Source organism: Adiantum capillus-veneris, chromosome 10, assembly GCF_014529385.1.
Source record: "Adiantum capillus-veneris isolate H3 chromosome 10, ASM1452938v2, whole genome shotgun sequence".
NCBI lineage: Eukaryota > Viridiplantae > Streptophyta > Polypodiopsida > Polypodiales > Pteridaceae > Adiantum > Adiantum capillus-veneris.
The window spans coordinates 48,961,352-48,987,871 of NC_140940.1; positions in this window are offsets into that span (position 1 = coordinate 48,961,352).

A 26,520-nucleotide genomic window follows, 5' to 3' on the forward strand; every position below is an offset into this window, starting at 1 on the left:
TAAGCAACTAAAGTAAATAAAATGCATGTTCGAATACGTTTTTGCTAAATACATGGACACTTTTTCACCACATGTGCAATATCTCTATGAGATTTACAATGGGTATACCAACCACCATATGAATTGATGGCTCGATATGGACCATGCCTATTTGCTATAGACAAAAAGCCTCATCTGTAGTGCATACATCTTGTGCATATAACTAATGATATAAAGTGTGTGCCACTCCAATCATATGCAACGAACACAAGCTATTATACTAGCATCAATTGTGATTCAGTAGAAGATTACAACTATGGGTGATCACTACAATAACTTCAATAGTAGAAGTATCAAGAAAACACATTCGAAACAAACAAGATATTATCTTGTCCTGGACGAAGTACCTGGTGTTATAGAAGAAGCATTAAAAGTGATGGGGGGAATGGGCTCCACTTGACTAGCACACCATGCAAGACAATTTGAAAAATAAAGTGAGAAGGAGTTGGTTACAATGACGGTTGCAACAATTTAAACCAATACCATAAATGCCTTGCACAATCTGTAAATGAGAGAACAGCTAGAATTATACCACATGTAAATGTGTGAGGCTGTAGAGCTACTTAAAGCTCCTATCATGAATTAACAAATCCAGCCCAATTTTCATTACATGTCTCGTATCTATGGTGAGCTTGTGATGGGTTAGTCAACTACTCAAGATCGTGTTTATGAATCCAAGATAATCTATCTTGGAACCTAATTTGGTTGGGTAACAATATAGCCTACACACACTCACTTGTGTGCATGATGTTTGTATATCACCCACCTGAGCTAGAGCGATCCCATTCCAATCAAGTGGTATCAGAGCTTATGGTTCTCCCCTAGGCCTAATTATATCCCTTTTTCTCTTGTCCTAATCGCTAATATCATTGTCTAGGGTTGGCCATGCTTTTGGTAATATCAATGAGCCACTACCCTTCTTAATTAATTGATTCATGATTATTGGCGTTCTAATAATCTTGCATGTGTGTACAATCTTAGGCATCTTACTTTGTTGCCCTATTGTTCTCAATGTAGGCATTATTGCCTTGCAAGTTTTGTGTGTGCAAAGCCCTTTTGGACGCCTTTCTATTGAGCTTGACATTGACCCATTTGGAGATTGTTTAATAGGAATTAATCTCACCATAATCGAGTTTTGTAGACTTTAACCCACTATTTTGCAAGCTTAAATTCCAGCTTTCAATCGTATTTCCAATTTTGTGTGTGTTTGTGTGTGTGTGTGTGTGTGTGTATTTAATGCTACCACTTATGGCCGACTTTCGAAAATCAAAGAAAAAAAAAAGCTTACTTCCCCCCCCCCCCCCATTTAGCTTATTTTCCCCCTCCCGCCCGACCGGCATTGGATAAATGACACCCCCCTCTCTCTCTCTCTCTCTCTCTCTCTCTCTCTCTCTCTCTCTCTCTCTCTCTCTCTCTCTCTCTCCCTCTCTCTCTCTCTCTCCATACCTCCCCCCCCCCCCCCCCCCGGCCATGCGGAAGCTTTGAAGAAAGAAAAACCCCGACCCCTCTCTTGTGCTTCCTCGGTGTGAGCTGCAAGGAAACCCCCCCCCCCCCCCCCCCCCTTTGGCCCGCTAATAATCCCTTCCCGAACCCTCCTACCTCTTCCCCACCCGCTCGCCTCACCCTTCCCTCGGCCTCATTTCCCTCCCCTCGGCCTCATTCCCCCCCCCTCTTGGCCCACAGATATATTCCCTCACTCCCACCCATTGACTTGTTTCCCTCCCCTCGTCCTCAAGCTCCCATGCAAGACATTAGAACCCCCCCCCTCTCTCTCTCACCCACACATCCCGTACCCCACTCTAAAGACTCACGCCTCCCTCTTCCTCACTCTCTCTCTCTCTCTCTCTCTCTCTCTCTCTCTCTCTCTCTTATCCACACACCTCACCTCTCCCTCTCCCTCACTATATCTCTCTCTCAGCTCACCCCGCGGACTACCCTCCCTCTCCTACTCTGGCGCTCAGGCCACTCAAGGAGAGGAATCCTCTCTCTCTCTCTCTCCTTCTCACGGACAGCAGCAATAGGACCACTCTCTCTCTCTCTCTCACCATACACACACACACACACTTACCCCCCCCCCCCCCCCCCTCCCCTCTCTTCCCTTTGGCGCTGTGCGCTCAATCCGCAGGGCTGCGCTCTCCCCCACCCGGGCACTCACGCACCGCAACACACAATACACACACACCATACGCACACACAAACACACACACCGCACCCACACTCACGCTCCCCCAATCTACCCCATCATCCCCCCCATCCTCCCTGCGTAATTTGACAGACCGTCCGCCGTCAATCATTAAAAAAAACATATATATATATATATATATATATATATATATATTGTATATATATATTTAAATCCCTTCCCACGCACGTTTTTGCGCACACACATACCTATACAAAACACACACACCCGTCCTCATGCACGAATACACACACACACACACACACGCATATACGCACCGCACCACAAATACAACAAAGGAAAAAATGACTACGACATCGACGAATAAAGAAGAAGGATCCAAAGCACGCGCCGCCAACAACAAAAAGAGAAAATGCGCCGAAGGCATACCCCTACTGACTCCGAAAAGAAGTACGCTCGACATCGACGCACCGGCAGCACACCATTCGCCAGCAACACACAACCACGACGCCACCCTAGTAATTTATAGGTTATTTTCATCATTATCTTTAGTTTGTACCCGAGCCATTGTAAATTTCCATTTTTTTGTAAATATCCTCTCTCTAGGTGATGGCCACAAAGGCCCACCTAGAGATTCCCATCTTTAAATAACCTCCCAAAACAAAGCAAGGGTCAACCACACTGGGCTGGGATTACCATAATCCAAGCAGCCAGCACCTATAAATTGGCACTGAGAGGTCACTATCAGGGGGGGGGCAATTCATGAGGAGCCAAGCATTTGGTAGAGTGTAGTGGGAGGGATTAACACTATCACCATCATGGGGAGGGGACATGTATGTCGGGTTTGCCTTGGGAATTGCACCATGCAAAGGGAACCACATCCATGTCTTGACTCGAATGGTCGATGCACACACACGTATGCACGCACTTGGTAGTAAGTATTCACAATCATTGAGTCGTCTTAGAGAACGCACCAAGTAGGTTGCACCACCTCCTCTCCCTACCCCTCTACCACCACGGCATGCCACTTTGTAAATATTGCAGAAATAATTCACCCTCACACCCTTGAGGGTTTTCATCATTTTCAAATCTCTCTCTCTCTCTCTCTGTGTGTGTGTGTGTGTGTGTGTGTGTGTGTGTGTGTGTGTGTGTGTGTGTGTGTGTGTGTGTGTGTGTGTGTAGGTTTGCGGTGTTTATATCATCGTGGTTTTGCGTCCTACCCGCTCAAAGCTAGGTGGTGCCCCCTATTCACTTTACCTTGGCAGGCTCTAGGCACGCCATTCGGCCCCCGGCGTTTTAGAGGCCGTCGGGGTTTGGGGTCTGCTTTGCGTCCATCATTTGGTGCCCCCACTGAGGAGGGCTTTTCTAAGACCCTTCAGTTTACAATGCTGAAAGTGACACCCATCACCAATCATGGACAAGTGGTTGAAGGAATTTTCTAACTAGAAGACGGAAGAAGAGGAGACGAAGGAGGAACTAGCCGCCTTCATTCAGGTGCTACTGCCAGGCTGCACTTTCGTCAACATTCAAGAGGTAAATTCTCCATCTCGTGTCGCTCGTTCTAATTGTAAATCGAAAGCATCAGGTGGGAGATTGGTGAAGTGCCATCACTGTTGTCACCCAAGGCACACTCTCAATGAGTGCCAGCAACGAAGGCAACGAAATGGCTGAGTCATATACATCGACATTCATCGCGAAGAAATCATTCATGTTGATAGACCGCTTTTGGCGTGTACAAAGTAGCGTTTATATGCATGGTCATATATACAAAAATATGTAAATACATGCATATGGAGGCTTTGCAAAGTGGTTTCAAATTCGAAAAAAGGTGCAACGTGTGCACATTGTAAATATGCGTGCTTGCGTGTCGGTAGTCGAGCATACGTATATGCCTGGATAGGGTATCGGGGCCTGGGATATGGTTCTAGGTGGTTTTTTTTTGCTCTAGATAATGTGTTTGAGCTTTCTACAATGTAAATAATGCAAGTGACAAGTGTGGGTACTCTCATCGCGCTCGAGAAGTTTGACACATGCGATAACTGTCTATTTGCGGTGCCTGATCTGCGACGATGCGTACACCGCCCTAGAAGTGGTCAAAAATAGAATTTGGGGATGTGGAAAAGTTCTTTGGGTATCGAGGATCAAGGGTGTGAAATGTGGTGAATTTTGGAGTCCGTTTGGGGTTTTTCCTGTGAAAAATGCCCGCCAGGGGTCAAAACTGGGCCAAAAATGGTCAAAAAAGATGTGAAATGGCTTCAAATCGCCACATCACTCACAGTGCCGTGATGTTCCAGGCTGAGGGAGGACTTTTGAAGAGAAATATCAACACTTTCACCCCTCTGTGTGTTGGAGGAAGCAGGGTTCCTATAGGTGGTCTAGTGCAGTCCCGTTGCGTTCGCGTCCTGTTTTCGAGTGTGTAGAGGAGTGAATGAGAGCTTTCTCTCTTCAATTTTGCACTTCCGAGAGTCTATGGAATTTCTGAAGTTTCCATGGATGTGTGTGTGCAAGGAATTGAGGGAAGAAGGTGTGGCTTTCTGCAAGACTATGTGACCCTGTATCGGTGCCATTAGGGTTGGCGCTACTCCAAAGAGTCCAACAAAGTGGAGTTTGGTGAAGCTTTTGCAATGGTTTGAGAGTGGCCTTTTGTGGATGGACTTTCTGGTTTTTTGATGGTTTTTCTTGTATATTTTGGTCACCATCAAGCGTGATTTCAAGTGTTGATCACCTCGACTCACCTTGTAGTGTTTGCGGGCAGGCAAGGGCTTGTAGGTCGAGGCGTTTGGAGTTTGAATTGAGTTTGTGGGTAGATTTTAGGGAGATTTTGAGTGGTAGTGAGTCAGGCGAGGAATTCGAGTAAATTTCTTTTGTTGTGTTGAGTAGTCTGGGTGTGTGAGTGTGCGCACGACATCTTTTGCTCCATCAACGTCAAGGAAGGGAAGCAAATGGTGAGACCTCTTTTCCCTAAAGAAGCTGCAGTCAAAGATATAACTCCAAAGTGGCCTAAAGCGGCTACTCGAGCCAAAGGAAAGGAGAAGATAAGCGAGTCTCGAAACACATGACCACGAAGGGAGAAGCATCTGGCCAAGCAAGTGCTTCAAGCTCAGAAAGCCGGGTTGTACCCACTTTGTCAAAGAAGAAGTCATCCGAAGCTAATGGCGGAAGGTCACCTACCAATTTACATGACGCATGCGAGTGCTACCAATCCACTTCGACAATACAGAAGAAGAAGTGGTAAGAAGATTCCCATGTCCTAGAGAAGAGTGGTTCGGCTACTGCTCTCGCTATTTTGGGAAGCGAGTGGAGGACCTTCCTCCTCTCCCTGTACAACTTATCCTGAAGAAGCTCTCTACCACGGGAGAAACCCAGTGGGCTGGAGACGAGCTGCAACTGAATGGCGTAGAATTCATGCAACATGCCAATTACGGAAATTACCTGCAATTGCTATTAGCCAAGAGGCTGGAGTGGTCAGATGCGTCTCCATCACCCCATACGTGCTGAGCAACGAAGGAAAGGTAGAGCCCATGAAAGGCGACGACCTCTTGTGGATGTGCCAACTCATCAACACTAGCACGATAAGAGTATAAGTAAGTATTCCACCCTCTGTGCATGATGGAAAACGGGCCGACGGCATTCCCGTTCAGATTCGTGCAGCATATGCATGTGAATATCTATGAAGATAGGAAAGTCTTCTACCAGCAGAAGATCGTTTACCTATTTGGTGCGGCGGTACTAGGAGAAATCCTCAATTCCCCGAACCCTATCATTCTCCCCATATTAGATTACCATCATTCCTTTAATGTCTCTATTTTTATCCTGTTTTAACCTATTTATCCACCCCTGTAAAAAGCCACTATGAGCCGCTACTGTTGATGAAAAAAAAAAGGTTTGTAATTTCTCAAGTCACCACCATGGCAAGTGTTTCGTTTCCCACGTTCAGTGGAAAGAAGGGAGAGGATCTCACCACCGACTTTTTGGATGATTTTGACATGCTTGTGTCGTCTCCAACAAAGATGACGACGTTTCATGACCTAGAATTTTTCCTCTACTGATGAAAGTAGAGGCCAAGTCCTGGTATAATGCATCGCTCCAGGCTACCAAGAATGCATGGAATGTGTTAAGGGCTGCTTTTGTAAAGAGGTTTGGTGGAGGCACAACCTCGGAGAAGCTATGGCAGCTACTGACAGAATTAAAGCAGGGAGGCCTGCTGGAGTATGCCACCTACGAGTCAAAGTTTGTGGACTTATGAGAGAGATGGGTTGCCACAATGCAGGAAGGCAAAGGAGAGCCTAATTTTCTAAAGAAGGACCGTTTCATTGCTGGTCTATGGTCGCCGCTTAGAGAGAAGGTGAAGAGAAGGTTTCCTACAACACATGAGTTGACAATCGAAGTAGCCCACCTTAAAGGCAAGAACCTGCGCATGCAAGCAAGAGTAAACGAGTCAGAGGAAAAAAGCTCGGCCCGACCAACCCCAGTGGCTGCAACAACCAATCATAGAGTGCAACCACAAGATGCATCAGAAGAACAGCAAGACCTGCTGAGTCGCATCACCACCCAATTAGAGAGTTTATTTGTGCATCTGGTGCAGCAAGGGCATGCATCTCACAGAAACCCAGAACAAGGAAGGGGAAAATGAAGACAGAACCCATAGTAACACTGTTACAACTGCGGGGAAGATGGCCATGGAATGTACTACTGCCCACACTCAAGGAGGCAGAATTTTAATAGAGGGGGGAGACAGAATCAGATCTCTCCACCAAGAGCAAGACCACCACCACCTAGGCAGCCATGACCAATCCCACCTGTCCAAATCCTTTGACCACCTGTACAATAGCAACCACCACCCCAACCTCTCGTTCCGCCACTACCCCCACCACCTGCTGTGAACCAAGCGGTGAGTGTTATTAGCTTAGAGGCTAAAGGGAAGGTGAAGGTATAAGAATCAGCTCGAGAGAAGCACAAAGGAAAAGCGAAGGTAGAAGAAGTGGATGCTATGGGAGTGAAGCGTGCGAGGCACGAGGAGGCAGCTCAAAGAGAAGAGAAGATGAAAGGAAATGCCGAGTCTAGCAAGCAAGCATCTAAACCACGGCGAAAGATAGACATCGTAGACTTGTCACTAGTGAGTATGCAAAACCCTATGACTTAGTTCAAGATGTGTTAATGTAGGGCCCAAAGATAACTTGGCCCCAATTACTCCACCTTGCACCCGGAATGAGGAGGCAATGGACGAAAATGGTAAGTATCAGGAAATCAAGACCACGGATAGCTGGGGCTATCTCTGGGAGGGATCTCGATGACATCTTGCCAACCATGGACGCTCACATCAAGGGGCAACGGATTTGAAATGTCTACATAGATGGTGGCGCACAAATATGCATCATGAGTGAAAAGATGATGCACCATCCAGGTCTAGAGGTAAGTAGGCCGGCACCCTGCCGAGCCAAGATGGCAAACAATGTAAGAGTGAAATGCGTAGGCATTGTAAATGCGGTCAAAGTAAAAGTATTCAATACAGAAGTGGAGGTAGACATCTTCGTCATGCCACACAAAGGGGAGGGCTACCCCATCATTCTTAGAAGACCTTGGCTTATGGATATGGAAGCTAAACAAGATTGGAGCACCGGGATGATCTAGATGAAGGATGCCAAAGGGAAGTCCATATTCTATGACATGAGGACTGGCAAGCAGCGCAACATGATCTTGGAGGCTTCAGAAGACAAGCCATCAGCGACTACTCATCTACCTCCGGAGAAGAGACGACCACCACCGACGGAAGTGACAGTATCATCAAAGTAATGGGAGTCATTCTTAAAGACCCAAACAGATTAACAAAATCTGGAGCAACCTCGGAAAACCAAGAGGGATCATCAAGTATGCAGTCCTTGGAGGATGCAGGTAAGCTACAAAAAATGCTCTCAAATGAGTTAACCAATGAAGAAAGGAAGGAGTACGTCTCCATGTTAGGTAACTTCACTACTTTTTTCATTGATGGCTAGGATAAGATCATAGTAATTACAGTAGTACAACACCACATAAAGCTCAAGGAAGTCAGTAAACCCGTAGTACAAAAGCTCATAAGACTTGGAGTAATCCAACAAGAGGCATTGCTTAAAGAAGTGAGAAGTTTGCTACAAGCAGGTTTCATCTATCCTGTCGAAGACTCAGAATGGGTCTCCTCAGTAGTAGTCACACCAAAAAAAAAGGTAAGTGGAGAGTCTGTGTGGATTATAAACCTCTCAATGCATCCACGAAGAGAGACTACTTTCCCCTCCCATTCCAGGATGAAATACTCAATGAAGTGGCAGGTCACGAACGCTACACAGTATGCGATGGATACTCAGGATACTTCCAGATTAGCATTGCGGAGGAGGATCAGAAGAAGACAACCTTCATCACACCTTGGGGATGTTTTGCCTACAGAGTGATTCCGTTTTGCCTCACTAATGCCCCGGCCACGTTTCAACGCTATGTAACTTTTGTTTTCCAACCCTACTTTGGAACATCAATACGGGTTTTCATAGATGATTTTTGCATTTATAGATCACGAGCCCTTCATTTAAGCAAAGTCTATGATGGCTTAACCAGGCTGCAAACCTTGGGTGGCCAACTCAATGTGGACAAGTGTCACATTGGTGAGAGCAAAGTCACTCTCCTTGGTCATGTAATTTTAGCAAAAGGAATCGAAGCTGACCCTAGCAAGATTCAGGCTCTGGTATCTTTATCATCGCCCACCACTGCCAAGCAGCTGGTTTCTTTCCTTCTGAAGGTAAGATACTTAAGGAGGTTCATTCACCTGCTATCTCAAGTGGTCCTTCCCCTACAACAACTCACCCAGAGGGATGTTTTCTCATGGAGTGAAGAGAATGAGCAGCAGTTTATTGAGGTGAAGCAAATCCTAGCTAAGCTTCCCACTATTTCACCTCCTGAGTGGGATGAGCCATTTTATGTGAACCCTAGTGTGGGAAATGATCCACTAGGAGCAGTGCTAATTCAAAAGGATCCCAAAACTTCTTTCATGTGCCCTATTTACTTCTCTAGTCGGGTCATGACCCCATCAGAAAAAGGATTTACCGAAGTAGAACACATGGTTCTAGCACTAATGTTCGCTACCACAAAGTTCCGCTCCTATCTCCTGCCTAGACCCTTTGTAATCCTGACAATGCAGGATGTTTTCCCATATGTAATGCGACACATGGATGTCTCATCTAGGATCTCAAAGTGGTTAATTAGACTACAAGAGTTTGACTACACCATGCAAGTAGAAAACTCCACCAGGGCTAGTTTAGCAGGAATTCTCACTCATCGCCATTATGAGAAGAAGCTGAAGGTGGACACGGAGTCAAAGGAAGGAACACCAATGATAGAAATTCCTAAGCTAGAGAGAGATCACTCTCTTTTCTTTGACGGAGCATACAAGAGAACAATGGATCAATATGCAGCAAGCATGGTCATTTTCAATGAAGAGCAAGAAAGAGTATTCTCCATGGGGCAGTTATTACACTCCCACTCCAACAATGAAGCAGAATATGCAGCCCTAATCCTTGGGTTGGAACAATGTATTTCACAAAGAATTCAGCACCTCAATGTGTTCGGCGACGCTTTGCTTTTGATAAGGCAAATAAACGGCACCTGGGAGCAAAATCAGGTTTTACTTGGTCAGCTTTGCCAAGTTAAGGACCTTCCAAAAAAGTTTGAAGCAGTGAAACTCTTCCATGTCCCCAGAGCAGAAAATCAAGAGGCAGACACACTAGCTAAAGAAAGAATACAAGACGTTCCCGTAGGATCAATCAAGTTAAAACTACCCCTCTTCCAAGGTAGTGATGCTATGCCTCATATAATGAGTTTTCTAGATACAGGAGAATGTCCAACAGGACACACCAAAGGCCAAAAACAATGGCTGGTAAGGAAGGCTACTAGGTACCACCTTATAGACAACCACTTGTATTGTAAGGGCAAAGATCAAATTCTTAGGCGGGTGCCAACCTCCAGTGAAATCACAGAGGTAATTTCAAGTTGCCATGATGGCGTTTGCGGCGGTCATTTTGCTCTAGATATCACCAGTAGTAGGAAGATTCTACAGGCAGGATACTTTTGGCCTAGTTTGAACAGAGATGTACACCATTGGTGTAAAACATGTAAGGCTTGTCAAGTGGCCAGTGATCGCACGTTAACCTACGAGCCACAAACCCCTATCGTTTCATATGGTCCTTTTGAGAAATGGAGAATAGATGCAATAGGTCCTTTACCAAGGGCCCAATCAGGTAAACTATACATCATAGTGGGTGTAGACTACATGACTCGATGGGCAGAAGTAACGGCCACCACCCGCATTACAGCCCAAGAGGTGGCAAAGTTCATTTTTGAGCATATCGTTTTCCGTTTTGGCACTCCTCTTGAGATAATATCAAATAGAGGACCAGGATTCATAGGTGATTTGGTGGGAGAACCGATGAAGAAGTTAGGCATCACACGTAGGCATTCCACACCATACTATCCACAATGCAATGGTCTAGTAGAGAAGGTAAATGGAATGATTTGCAAAATCATCACAAAACAGGTGAACAACCACACAGGGGACTGGGATAAACATCTCATGGCAGCTCTTTGGGCCTACAGAACAACGTTCCGAACATCACTAGGTTTCACTCCTTTCCATCTAGTTTATGGGAAGGAGGCAATTCTACCCATTGAGGTACAAATAGCCAGCTTACGAGTCTTGGCTAGCCAGACACATCGTCCAATTGTAAATCTCTGAAACCACATCTTGGATTTGGAGAGACTCCAACTGAATAGGGAAGAAGCAATCAATCACTATGCAGCACACGTAGAATGACGTCGGCTCACTTTCAACCAAGGGCTTAAAGAAAAAGGACTGGAAAAAGGCATCTTAGTACTGCGATACGACAACAAATTTGACACTAGAAAGGATAAGAAATTTCAACCCAGATGGGAAGGGCCATTCATCATCAAAAAACGCTATGACAACGGCAGCTATAAGCTGATGGAAGCAGATGGGAGAATTCACAAGACTAGGGTCAATGGATGGAGACTGAAAGTTATTTTCTTAGGTTTGACCCAGAATTCGTGCTAGACATTCCAGAAGAGGGAGAACCCTCTAACTCTACATCTGAAGTAGCAGAAGAAGGGCTAGAAGCATGAATGCCTCTAGCCAAAGGGAGAGGGCTAGTTACCCCCCCCCCCCCATTCTCCTTACCCCCCCCCCCCCCCCCCCCCCCCCCCCCCTAAGCTTATTTTCCCCCTCCCGCCCAACGGGCATTGGATAAATGACACCCCTCTCTCTCTCTCTCCCTCATTCTCCCTACATAACCCCCCCCCCCCCCCCCCCCTCGGACATGCGGAAACTTTGAAGAAAAAACGCATATACGTACCGCACCACAAATACAACAAAGGAAAAGACGACTACGACATCCACGAATAAAGAAGAAGGATCCAAATCATGCGCCGCCAACACAAAAAGAGAAAATGCATCGAAGGCATGCCCCGGCCGACTCCGAATAGATGTACGCTCCACATCGACACACCGGAAGCACACCATTCGCCGGCAACACGTAACCACGACGCCATCCCAGTAATTTATAGGTTATTTTCATCATTATCTTCATTTTTTACCCAAGCCATTGTAAATTTCCATTTTTTTGTAAATATCCTCTCTCTAGGTGATGGTCACAAAGGCCCACCTAGAGATTCCCATCTTTTAATAACCTCCCAAAACAAACCAAGGGTCAACCACACCGGGCCCACCACTTGCTTTGTCTCCCCGAGTAAGCTTACCCTAACCACACTGGGATTACCATAATCCAAGCAGCCAACACCTATAAATTGGCACTGAGAGGTCACTATCGAGGGGGGGGGGGCAATTCATGACGAGCCAAGCATTTGGTATAGTGTAGTGGGAGGGATTGCCACTATCACCATCACGGGGAGGGGGCGTGTATGTTGGGTTTTCCTTGGGAATTGTACCATGCGAAGGGAACCACATCCATCTCTCGACTCGAATGGTCGATGCACACACACGTATGCACGCTCTTGGTAGTAAGTATTCACAATCATTGAGTCATCTTAGAGAATGCACCAAGTAGGTTGCACCACCTCCTCTCCCTACCCCTCTACCACCACGGTGGAGAGGAAGAATAGGGAACACACCCAACACACACAATATTTTCCTCTCTATAGCCCAAGGATTCCACAGCACCCCTAACCTCTCAAAAAACTCCTTCAAACTGGCTAATTTGCACTAGCATCTCCACTTTAGCATACGAAGCAACTACCTCACACCTTGCAAAAAACACCCACAACACAAATGCACCCACAATGCTCAACTCACCCTTCCGAATCACAAGACACCCCTAATCTGCCTTCTCGGTAACACCTCTCGAGCTGTAGGCAAACCCTCTGCAAGCTATGACCAATACACGAAGAACGAGAGAAGAGGAGGGGGATGGGGAGAAGCAACACACGAGATTGGGGCAAGTGAGTGGTATTATTGCATAGAGAGTAGTACAACCAATGTATGCAACTTCAATGGCAAGCTTGGCATCACACAAGCTTCAAGATTTCACTTACTCACACAGGCAAAAAAACCCTTTAATTTTCACATTTACAACTTTTTATAGGGGTACCTCTAAGAGGCCCAAAAAAAGAAAAAAGGGTGAGTTTCTCTTGCCGTGGCCTTCACTTAGACCTTCTTTTAGTATTTTATTGCATTGCTAACACTTGGCCTAGTTTGCTTTTGGAAACATTTACATGGTGTGCACATTGGGCTTTCGTCCTTCCATCTTGGCCAGCCGGATCTCCCTTCCTTTGGCCTTACCTTTGGCTTTGTGTCCTTTGATTCGCCGGGACAGCCTTCGCCCTTTCCATCTTCCTTGGTTTGCCCCTTTGGTGCTCTGCATAGGCTCTCGGACTCTCCTCCTTGCTGTCCTTGCATGCTGCTGTGGGACCTCTCACCCTTACACGAGGGGGGGGAGGCAATATCAATATCGCTATTGCCCCCTCCTTCCTCCTTTAAAATTTTGGGGCCCCATGGGCCATGGGAACACCTCATTCCGGGCGACACGTCATCATCAACCTCACACAACGCGGGCACCACCTACCGCCGTGCCTCGCCGGCTACGCCACTCAAAACCGCCACCAACGCCATTGCGGCGCCGTGCGTAGCGCCCGGGCATACCCACCATGGCTGTGCCCAAGGGGAGCTCCCCTCCACCTCTCTTGGATGCTTATGGGAGGGCCACGCCCCAGCATATAACCCACGCACTCCTGCCTCCTTTCCTCGCATGTGGGGTTTGTCCCCCGCCACGTGGCGGCCCCAGGAGGCCATAGCCTCTTAAGACTTCAAAAGAACAAAAAAACCCATTATATTTTTTCTTAACCAAAAAACTTTGCAACCTGCCTTGGCCTGGCTCCCATCCTGTGCTCCCACCTTCTGTTGCCGAGCCGCAAAGTCTGAGTGAAGCCCCACTTTTCCGGCTCCTACTACCCTCTCTGTATCTGCACTTTGAGCTCTCGGCGTCCTCGAACCAAGGCTTCCAAACATGGAAAAAAACATCTGCAACCCGATCCGATCAAATGCTCGCAGTTTTCCGACGGCTATAGCTCCTTGCTCCAGACTCCGTTTGGCATGTAGTTTCTTCCTGTTAGCCCCGTATAATGTACACTCCACTCTAGAACTTTGTCGAGGCCCAAAAGATGCCAGATGGCACATCTTCCAATGCAGCCAAGTGGGCTCAAACCCAGCCCCCGAAAAAACTTCAAATGACCATATCTTGCAAACCGCTGCTCGGATCCACAATTCGAAAAGACCGGTAGGCTCCATGAATTGAGCTCTACACATCTATACCTCAAGCTCCACTTGGATCACCTGTCCCCAGCTGCCCTGTCCGACAAAAATCTGTAAACCACTACAACTTCAACCTTCAATAACTTGAACTCAGTAACTCGGTTTGATCAGCTGTCTGGACCTGTTCCTTCAGCACTTCAAGCTCTTCATTTCTGGACCCACAAGCTGCACTTTGCACCTTCTTCACCTACTACCCCAATTAGCCCATTATGGAGCCTTCCTTGGCCTATAAGCCGCATCATGCATACACTTCCACTGCTACCTGCCCTCCCATGAACTTCCTAGCTGCACCATCCCTTTGCCATGCGCCTGCTTGCCTGTATACACCTGCCCATGCCATCTTCTAGAGGCGACACACTTTGGATGCACCATCATTTCCCACCCCCCGGTTGAGCACATAAAAGCTTTATTCCACTATAAACTGCAAAACCTGGCACACACTATGAGAAAACTCAAACCATATGTACAATCTTTTATTGCACCCTACTATCAAACTTTCAAGTGGGTTACCCCACCCCCTACATAAGAGTCTGATGCACCACTGGCACTAACTCCCTTTCAAAGTAGAGTTTGAGACGAAGACCATTTACCCGATGTTTAAGAAATCGACCATCCAACCTGACTAGTGCATATGTACCATTTGGAAAAACCTGATGAACCTTGTAAGGCCCCGTCCACTTTTTCTTGAACTTCTTTTGAAAGCTGAAGTCAAGATAACTCTTGTACTTCATCACTAGATTGCCCTTCTCAATCTTCTTAGCTGGAAAATGTTGGTTGAACTTTGCTACCCTCCTTTCCCGTTGCTTCACATGAAAATCCGCCGCTGCTTCATGATCCATCTTCAAAGTTTCAAGACTTGTAATTCTATCCTGCAAAATATCTTGATGAGTTTTATCAATGCGCCATAGACCTTTGAGAACCCCTAGCTGCACATGCACAGGCAGGACCGCTTCCTTGCCATATACCAACTCATATGGAGTGAAGTTGGTTGCCACCTTATAAGAAGTCCTGTAATGTCATGCCAAGGGTAGGACTAGACGGGCACGGCCTGGGAAATGTGCTGGACACACATGCAGTAAAGGGGTCTATATATGGAAGAGGGTCAAGGGCCTATATATAGGATGGTTGGGAGGTTATTCGCATGTCTGTCTACCCGTTGGTCTTACACTGGTATTAGAGCTAAGGGGGAGAGGAGAGCCATGGAGGAGGGGAAAGGACTCTCTCTCTCTCTCTCTCTCGATCGAAGAAGATTGGCACCTTGGCAAATTTCAAAACATTATTTGGCCATTTAAATTGTTTAAGGGCATGTGCCCACACCGGCCTATGCTTGTTCAAGACAAGATACCAGGGAAAATATCTCTTGGAGGGAGTTAATTTCGGCAAGTACAAGGCCTTGGCATAGCGCAGGTGGCAGGTCACTACAGCAAGTCGGAGAAAAATTGCAGGTATTTTCAAAACAAACAAATAATCATGGCCATGGTTCTCAAAGCTTGAGCGAGATTTGCCTGCCATGATGGTGCCATAATCTCGACAAGCACGAGTGTGGTCGACGATGAATTGAAGAAGTTTGACATGTGTACCACGCTCTCACCGATTCATGGACCGCGGAATGGGGTAACAAGGTTATGAGAAGATCATGGTTTTAAGGATTTTCCACGACCACGAGCATGCAAGGGCATGCAAGAATGCCCTAACTGTGGCATGCCAAGATCATGATGTGGATAACATTCGTCTCTGACCTTCAAAGACAAGGTACCATTGGACGAGGTCCATTATCTGTGCATGGTCGACACTGTTGACTCTGTTCGCTATGACATCTCTCGTCAATAGCATTTATTGGCAATGAGGCCGGACATAGTTATCTGAAGCATGGCTTCTCTTGAGTACCTTGATAGAGCACGCTCGTCAAAGGTTACATTTTGCTTCAAAGGCAAGGCCAAGGGCCCATTTTTTAGTATCTCAAGGAGATAGGCATGACTAATTTCAGTTGTAATCGCTCGACAAGGTCGATTCTTTCCCTCATGCTATCTGTATCTCACCAGCAACATCAGTTGGCTATCAGCAAGGCTTCAATTTATGTGACACAGGGATTCAATTTACACATCTTTCATTGAGATTCCCCACGTTCGGCATATGCTATGAGCATACAAACTTGTGAAGGATTTGGAAATATGCTTGCAGGTTATTTCATTATGTGACAGAAGGGCGCATATGATACAAGGGACATATATGTATGTACGACAGCTCCCACCCGTGTAGCAGATATGGCTATGAGCCATTTTTTACACGAGTTTTGGTTTCTTTCACGGAATCTCGGGCCAACTGGTTACAACAACGACCAGGCTAGCCAATTTTATGTTCTTTTTATTTTTCCATGTTTACACCTTTGATTGGAAACTACTGTTTTTGTGCAAAGCAAAGTGCTTTGACGATTTTACATGAAGCAAGGCTTCTCCGTTGTGCCAAGGAACTGCCCAATTTCATCAAGGGCCGTGGCACACAAGTTTGAAAAAACTCGCAAAATAAGGAATATCACCTCACAGAATTCCTATCAGTTTAGATTGTTCAAGGCATTTATGGTTTGGGCTCTCACGTTGAGGCCATCACTTTTGCCAAGGGCTTAAGATTATGTATGCACGACATGCTAGCTAGGTGGAATCACTTCTACCACCTCAGGAAACACGCTTCCGCTATAACACCAGACCCTTTGTCAAGGACAAGATATGTTCTGGATTGTTTTTGGGTTGCTGTCAAAAACAACAACACTTAAAAGAGCCTAAAACTTGGACTTAATTCAAAGGCAAAGTGCTATCATTAAGTCACACTGGTGTAGTCACAACCACATACATGGTAGGTGGGTCAGTCTGTGACTTGTTTGTGTTTTTCTGTTACCTCCCTCGATGAGAGAGTCGTAGCAGAAACCTGTTGCATGCTTATAGGATAAGCTGCACGTTAGGCATAAGTGCACAAGAGCATGGCAATCAACTATACAGGTCATAGTCGTTTAAGGAACGTTCCTCAGCCCAGCATGTTCTTCTTCTCTCTCGCTCTCTCTCTTTAAGGGAATCATGAGAATCTTCTACGAAGCTTTTGATAAGTGTTTTGCTTGTGAGTCAGCCTGAGCCAAGGTGCTCTAACTCTCAGCTAGCACGTGGCTAAGATGCTACTCAAATTAGTCTTCATCGGTTCGTCGAACACTAATTTGCATAAGGGCTATGAGCCACACAGGCTAAGAGCCATTGTCAGGCCAAGGGTAAGACCCAACTATTGGCATTATTTGGGTGATTGTTTTCAAGAGTGAACAGATCTACCCAGGGAAGTATACATCGAAGTTAATGGACAATCAAGGGTCTTGTCATTGAGGATGTTTACAATGTCATTTCTGCACTACATGTTTTCAGTGCGACACTCAAGTTGAGTTTTTGATAAATCTTCAACTCACAGCAACTGATCTCTACAAGGAAGTATAGATGTAGCAATCAGTTGAAATAGTATGCATGTCCACAAGAGCTAGGTAGTTCACTTCTGTGGATTTCTTGCTCTCTCTATAGCACTACGGAGTGTCTATGGACATCTTGTTTGGGGTACGACCTGGAGGTTGCCTGCTAAATCACCCCATAGGCATTGAGGATCACAGTTTGATATCTCCTAGTTAAACTTTCAAGGAAATAATTCCACAATCTACCACACGGTAGCGGACGAATTCAACTTTTCGAGTTGATTCCAATCATTATGTAGACGGTTAACTATGTTGGTTACCGTTCCCTGCTAGTTGAGCAGTTTCTACAAAGGGTCTTACCAAGGGGTTTGACTACGTAGATGTTAACCAAAGCGGCTGGATTGCGCAGGCAACACCCACAGTTTCCAGTGCAAGTCGTGTAAATACGCTTGAATGTTTCAAAGCCATGCCAACGGCATGTTGGAACAGAGTATTTTGGACCGTAGCGTCCACTATATCTTATACTGTTACGAACCTAGTTGTAGGGTTCGCTTTGGCACATGTTGTCACATGGGATACAACATGGTCTAGGAACTCACGGAGTTCAGTTTAGCCAGTGTGGAGCATGATAATGAGGGTCCCTCTCACTCTTGTCGCGGAGTGTTTGCAGTTACTCCACACACAAGTACCAGCTTGTACTTGATGGATGTCGCTTTTCTTGATATCCTTGTTTGAGACATATTCCACATGTGGAGAAAATGAGTCTCTTGGACTGACATTGGTGCCACCTTTTTACCAATGTGTCGCGAAGAAGTCCCTAGGTGTTGGTCCCATCCATTGGTTCGACCATTTTAAGCACACAGTATCAGGAGCAATTTCAGTGGCCAGAAATTGTCGGGTACTAAGTACAAACTTGTTACGATTACAAGTGTTGTGACACCACCTTAACGGAGGGTCGTTTCTACATATAGCTAAGTCTGCTATGTACATGAGAATGTCTCATGGTTGGTACCTAGGTGCGATCGGGTTGTCACATTCTATTATGGTCGAAATTTGTTGCAAGACTTTCACGTACGTACCGTGGAAAGTCTCGTCATGGAATTGCGGTTCGGATATGTTTGTGTTAAATGCATGCACACTAGGTGTTATGGGCCCTAGTGTTTAACACAAATTTATTCGGAGCGGCATGAAAATTCATGGACATTATTGTTTCTGCAATTTTTTCCACTGCCAGTGCAATCTCTCTTGCAGATTTAGTATGAGTTTACACCCTGCCATACAAGGTGATGGCTGAGTATTGGTGTTTGGGATTGGCTGCTTGAAACTCCAATCTTCTTTCAACCTCGTTGGTTGTCTACATTCCATATTGAGTATATGGCTGGATACTCAATGATTTCATCATAGTTTTTCGTCAGTCGAGGGCGACTTTCTGTAAGTGGTTGGGGGAAAGCACCTCACTCTTACTGTTGCTATTCATCCCGCGTAGGATGGGCAGCTTACAATCATTCTATTTAGTACTAAAGGATATGCAAAGTGCATACGTTAGTAAAGAACGCTAAGGGATATGCTAAGTGCATACGTTAGCAAGAAGTGAAACAACTAGATCGGTTACATTTCTGGTTTGGAGTTTGCTTCATATGATGAAAGGCATGTTACGGCTAGTTCTAGTCTCTGCCTGTTATTCTCAAGTTATCAACCTTAATCATCAATTTGGATGAGGTTGACTATTGGCAAGAAACCACCGCAAGTCAAGGACTTGGTTGTTGTTGATGAATATGTCAGCATAGTACTTTCATGGAAAGATGAGCCGACGTTATATTGCACATTCTAGTACCTTCAGAAAGTCTGAAACCTGGGTATGCATTTAAACACCTCTTAGTCGTGATAACTCGTTTAGCATTTTCAAGTGAGTTCTAAATAAAGCCTTCACGCTCTTTTGATTATGAAACGGTTAACCAAGACGGTTGCACAGGGACAACAATGTAGAAAATCAAGATGTTACTCTTGATTTCATTGAGCCTCCCAATGAACCAGTTTCCGATTCAATGAACTGTTGGATCCATGAGGGATGCCACCACTTATGAAGATACCACCACTTGTGTTTTCGAGGATGAAAACGCTTCTCCAAGGGGGAGTAATGTCATGCCAAGGGGAGGACTAGACGGGCATGGCCCGGGCAATGTGCCGGACACACATGCAGTAAAGGGGTCTATATATGGAAGAGGGTCAGGGGCCTATATATAGGATGGTTGGGAGGTTATTTGCATGTCTGTCTACCCGTTGGTCTTACATGTAAGCCCACAAACATTTATCAAGGTTAGACTCCCACTCTTCAACCTGCTGGTATATATACTTTGTAAGCATCTTGACTATCTACCCATTTGCACTCTCCACCAAACCATTGCATTGTGGGTGGTATGGAGATGAAAATCGGTGTTGAATCGCCAATTTTTCCACCAGAGCACGCACCAACTTACTTCTAAATCCCTGTCCTTGATCTGATATAAGCACCCAAGGCACTCAAAAATGACAACATATGCAATCAAATACAAACTGAGCAATAGTATGCGCATTTACCTCTTTGCCTGCTTTAGCCTTGACCCATCGTGTAAGGTAGTCTATTGCCACTACCACATATTTCTTACCACTCGCTGACTTGGGCAATGGACCAATTGCATCCAAGCCTCACTTTTCAAAGGCATCATGTGCGATGATAGCCCCCTATTGCTCGGCTACTAGTCGTCTTTCACCCATCACTTGGCATTGATGGCACGTCTTGCACCAATAATGCACATCTTGCACCACAGAAGGCCACCAGAACCCACTTCTTAAGACACGAAACAAAACTTGACTCTTACCTTGATGACCGCTTTCTTCATGGCATTGCTCCAATACCATGCCGATCTCTTCTTTGTAAAGAACACGACGTAGCACTCCATCACGACCGTACACCATAAGATCCTCGCCAATAAGAGTGAACCTCTTAGACTTTTGAAAAACTCTCCTCTTTTGCAGTCTGGAAAGCCCGTCGGAACATTGACCTGTATTCAAGAAATCATCAATATCCTTCAAAGTCTCTCTACCTATATAAGTGGCTGGCTAGCCAAACGATCTGCTTCCTGGTTTTGCTCTCTCCGCACATGTCTGAATTGTACTGCTTCAAAAAACTTCAACAGCTTCTTTATGGAAAAAAACCAATTCTTGAGAGAATCCGTCTTCACCTGCCATTGGCCCAAGAGTTGTTTGATAACCAGTAGAGCATCACCCTTTACAACCAACCTTGAAATACCAAAGTCAATGCACTACTTGAGCCCTAGGTGTAAGGTAAGATATTATGCTTCATTGTTGGTATGCACCTCCTCCAAGTCGTAAGCTTTAGAAAAAATGATTGTGCCATGTGGATCCTGAATAACCACACCTCCACCTGCTTTCTGTGTTACTCGCCTATAAGCACCATCAAACCACATCGTGAAAGCTCCTTGCAAGTCAGGTTTCTCCTTATTCTCCTCTGGCACCACCCTTGGATAAATTGGCAGGTCAACCTCCTTGTTGACTAGAATATCTACCAAATGAGACCGCCGAGTGTGATCCACTTTGAACTCAAACTCAAACTCTTGAAGTTCGATCACCCACTTCAAGATTCGCTTCCCTGGCTTCAAGTGTAGCACCACTTCAAGCAAAAGATTGTTAGCAGTCAATACATAAAACTTCCGAACGACCAAATATACTTTAAACTTCCTACATGCAAAGACCAAATCCATAACCCACTGCTCTGCCTCCGTATAAGTAGCTTCACTTGGACTAATGACCCAGCTTTTGCCTACCTTTTGTAGCAATACTTCTCCAATAGCCACCGTTCCCACCGTCATAGCAATATAAAAAGCATCCTCATGATTAGGAGGACACACCGTAGGCAACTGACATAGAATACCTTTCACTTTATCAAATGTCTTTTGAGATTCCTCATCCCACTGAAACCCATGCACCTGTTGAGCCCTTTTCTGAAGAGGGTAGACATATTGAGACAGCATCCAAAAAAAGCGGGATAAATACTTTAACTTATGCATGAAAGAAGCCAATTTTGTTGCAGTGGTTGGAGGCTCCATAAGAATCAACGCTTTCACCTTCTCAGGGTCTGCTTCAATCCCGTTTTGCGATACCACATGACCTAACAATAGAACCCTTGGTTGTGATAGCTTGCACTTCTTTGGATTCAATTGTCCTCCTTCTTCATCTAACCTTTGAAAACACAGCCTTAACTTGGACAAATGTTCGGCCCTGGAACTATAGCAACCAATATCATCCATAAACACTCTGATGAACTTACCCAAGTAAGGCCCGAACACCTTGTTCATCCAATCTTGAAAAGTCGCATATGCATTCACCAGTTCAAAAGGCATCCTGCGATAGGCAAAGCAACCCCATGGAGAGATGAAGGTAGTCTTCAGCCGGTCCTCCAAAGCAATACCAATCTAAAAATACCCTGAAAACCCATCCATGACAGAATAGCGCTCATGTCTGGCAACCTGGTTTAAAATCTCATCTTGAAAAGGCAAAGGGTAATGGTTCCGCTTGGTTGCAGCATTCAAAGTCTTATAATCTACACATACCCACCACTTTCCATTCTTCTTCGGGGTAATGACAACAGGAGAAACCCACTCAGACTCCTTTACCGGATAAATAATACTTGCCTCGAGCAACTTGTTGATCTCTTGCCATAGGGCTTCCTTTTGAATATCCCCCAACCTTCTGAGCTTCTATGCTTTTGGCCTGTATCCTTCTTTAAGAAGAATCTGATGCTCCACTCCTCTAGCTCCCCTCAGATCCTTATATTCCCTTGCAAATAAATAAGGGTAGGATGCACATAGGTCCATGTAGCGTTCTTTCTCCTTCTTTGTTAAATCGGCACCTAGCATATCTTCCATCTCTTTAGCTTGCAAACTACAAGACGGAACTTGCATACCTCTCTTTGCAGTGGTAGAGTCTACTGTGACCCCGAAAAAATCTGTATCCAGCTTTAATAAATCGTCATCACTCTCCTCCTCTTCGACACTAGTAGACCCTTCATCATAAGTAGACTCCGTCTCATACTCATAACTGGTACTGAAATCTCGATTTTCTCCACCTGCTCAGGGATGAAAATGACTTTCCCTGGTCTTTAGATCCAACACAATATGTCCTCCATTTTCCCGATCCGGCAAGGTAAACACCCCGGTCCCCCAATCTTGTTTGGCCCCAATTGCCAACAGCCATGGCCTCCACAATATAATTGGGTAGGCATTCTCACATGCTTTCATAACAAGAAAATCAATTAAGCATTCAATTCCCATAACCTTTACCTTCACATCCTGTGCCACTCCCAGACAACGAGCTTTGGCATGATTAGCCATCCTCATTCGCACATTGGACCTGAAAATAGCTTTAATGCCAATATCCCTCATAGCCGACTCCGTAATAACACAGACTTGGGCACCACCATCGATGTATGCTTGAACCTGTTTCTTCTTCTCGATCAAAACCTCCACCACCGGAAGCACATCGGTGGGACTTCCCACCTTCACAGCTAGATTCTGCACCGTATGTACCTCTCCTCCCACTCGAGGAAGCCTTGTGCTGACATTGGTTGACCATTGCCTTCTTCACTTAGGGTTCAAAGCAAGCAGATGCCCAAAAGTGATGTTAGCCTTCTGTTTTTGAACATCTCTTACCAAATCATACTCCGGATTTCCGCGTCCCAATTGAAAATCCTTTTGAGTAATTCTCCGTCTTTGCCTCCTTCTGCTTGGCTCTGGTTGCTCTCTTCCTTCATTTACCTTCTCTTTTCCCTTCTTGGATCTAGTTTCACGCTCCGTCTCAGTCTCTCTTTCACCTCGTGCTCTTTTGCTGGCCATAACGTCAACCTCCTGCATGTCAACACCAATAATGTTAACCCTGGGTATTTCATCGTTACCTGATGGAGCCGCCTGTGCTTGATTTTCAACCTCTTGTTGACCTCTTTGGCCATTAAACTGTGTTGACCATGACCTCGACCAAAAAGAGGATACATGCCGCCCCTTTCCCTTGGTGGATGAGGGCAATCTAGAGCATAGTGACCCTCCTCACCACAATTGTAGCACCTGCGAGGCAATTGCCTAGCTCTGCCTCTTCCAGCCCTTGCTTGACCTCTGTCCATAACACTTAAACGTAACTCTTGCATTTGTTCAGACAAATCTTGAACTGTACGTACCCAGTGTTGAGGAACGGTTGCAGCCCCTCGATTGGGCTGATTCTCCACTTGAGCTTCTTCTCTCGGACTCGAAGTCGGATTGGGAACCATTGCCTCATATCCTAATGCACCTTGCTCAATCTTCTTCTTGATTTTACGGCTTTTAGACCGCGCAATAGCAATTGCCCCGTTGTAATTCTCAGGGCCCTCGAAATCCACCTTTTCCCGAACTTTGGGATGTAAACAACACATAAACTTTTCCAATTTAAAGTACTCACCACCATTGCCCAACTGCATGGCCACTGCAAAATCTCTCCAGCATTCTTCAAAGCGGGCAAGAAAGATGCTGAATTCCTCATTCACGTCCTGCTTCAAATTCTTCAACCTTGCATCCAAGTCGATAGGAGACACCTCTTTTTGAAAGTCTTGCAGAAAACGGGTCCGCAATGCCGGCCACATAATTCTTGGCTCTCCCTCCAACGCATAAAACCATGTCTTTGCTTTTCCCCGCATCAAGAACGGGATCGTTTGCATCTTGCTAGCTTCATTCGGCATATGTAGTGACAGCATATACAACTCGAAATTGGCCATCCACTCCTCCGGATCTCCTTCTCTAGCAAAAATTGGTCCATAACTATGTGCTGCCATCTCTCCTTGATGGAAACAATCGTCTTCCATCAAAAACAATGAGCAATCAACTGCTCCTCAGTGGGGGCAAATGACCATATCTTGCAAACCGTGGCTCTGATCCACAATCCAAAAAGACGGGTAGGCTCTATTAATTGAGCTCTACACATCTGTACCTCAAGCTCCACTTGGATCACCTGTCCCCAGCTGCCCTGTCCGGCAAAAATCTATAAACCACTACAGCTTCAACCTTCAATAACTTGAACTCTATAACTCGGTTTGATGAGCTGTCTGGACCTGCTTCTTTAGCACTTCAAGCTCTTCATTTCTGGACCCACAAGCTGCACTTTGCACCTTCTTCACCTGCTACCCCAATTAGCCCATTATGGAGCCTTCCTTGGCCTATAAGCCGCATCATGCATACACTTCCGCTGTTACCTACCCTCCCATGAATATCCTAGCTGCACCATCGCTTTGCCAAGCCCCTGCTTGCCTATATACACCTGCCCATGCCATCTTCTAGAGGTGACACACTTTGGCTGCACCAACTTCATGCCACTTTGTAAATATTGCAGAAATATTTGACCCTCACACCCCCGAGGGTTTTCATCATTTACAAATATCTCTCTCCTCTCTCTCTCTTTCTCTCTCTCTCTCTCTCTCTCTCTCTCTCTCTCTCTCTCTCTCTCTCTCTCTCTCTCTCTCTCTCTCTCTCTCTCTCTCTCTCTCTCTCTCTCTCTCTCGGTGTGTAGGTTTGCGGTGTTTATATCATTGTGGTTTTGCGTCCTAGCCGCTCAAAGATTGGTGGTGCCCCCTGTCCACTTTACCGTGGCAGGCTCGAGGCGCGCCATTCGGCCCGCGGCGCTTTAGAGGCCGTCGAGGTTCAGGGTCTGCTTTGCGTCCGTCACCACTTTTCTTAGAAGGCACACACCTAAAAGTAGGAGCCTCAAGATTATATTCAAGAGCTGGAACGTATGAAAGTGGTTTACTTTGGGAGTATTTGACCCTCTTTTTGGGAAAGCCCAAAAGTCTCTTCAGAGGTACATCCTCCCCTTCTCGCCATCTGCAACCACGCATCATATGCAGTAGGTCCCTCCCCAATTCCCCAAGGCAGGTAGCCACCTTCTCTGTACAACCTCAATCTGCCAAATAAACCCCGTTCCTTTCCACCCAAAGATCAAGGCCTTGCAATTGAGCATATCTTTATTGAAGAAGATATCGTATCATTTTCCAACAAGGATCAATTGTCATGATTATATTACATGCACATTTTTGGAGAGATGATTTGTATGCTCTTTGTATGACATGCTTCCAATTACAATTCCCTAAGTTTCAGAGAGAGAGAGAGAGAGAGAAGTTGCAGCTCCTTATGGGCCTCCATTTTCCCATAAGAAGACAAAGATTGATGGAGGGATATAGAGAGGGTCATTGGGGGGCTGATCATCAATATTCATGTGTGTGTGTGTGTGTGTGTGTGTGTGTGTGAGTGAGAGAGAGAGAGAGAGAGAGAGAGAGAGAGAGAGAGAGATAAGTTGGAGGTCCTTACATGCCTCCATTTTCACATAAGAAGAGAAATATTGATGGGGGGATATCGAGAGGGTGATCGGGGGTTGAATGCTAGTATGCATGTGTGTGTTTTTGTGTGTGTGTGTGTGTGTGTGAGAGAGAGAGAGAGAGAGAGAGAGAGAGAGAGAGAGAGAGAGAGAGAAAGAATAGTTATATCTCCTTACGAGCTTGAATTTTCCCATAGGAAGAGAAAGACTGATGGATGGAGACAAAGAGGATAATCAAGGGGTTGTGAACCAATGTGTGTGTGTGTGTGTGTGTGTGTGTGTGTGTGTGTGTGTGAGAGAGAGAGAGAGAGAGAGAGAGAGGTTTTAATATCATACAAATATATCAAGAGCTCTCAACAATTCTTTAATTTAAAAGTTGGTTTTCAAGAGCCAATTGTGATAAGCAATCTACCACACTCAATTATTATCATAGTTTCCTCTTTTTATTCACTAAGAGAAATATCAAAGGTCTGCTTGAAAAGTCGTGACCTCAAAACTTTGTGTGCATGTGTGTATGTGTGTGTGTGTGGGCATGAGAGAGAGAGAAAGAGAGAGAGAGAGAGAGAGAGAGAGAGAGAGAGAGAGAGAGAGAGAGAGAGAGAGAGGGGGGGTGGGGGGGGGGTGAGGGGGCAAGGGGAAGAAGAGAATTCTTTATTG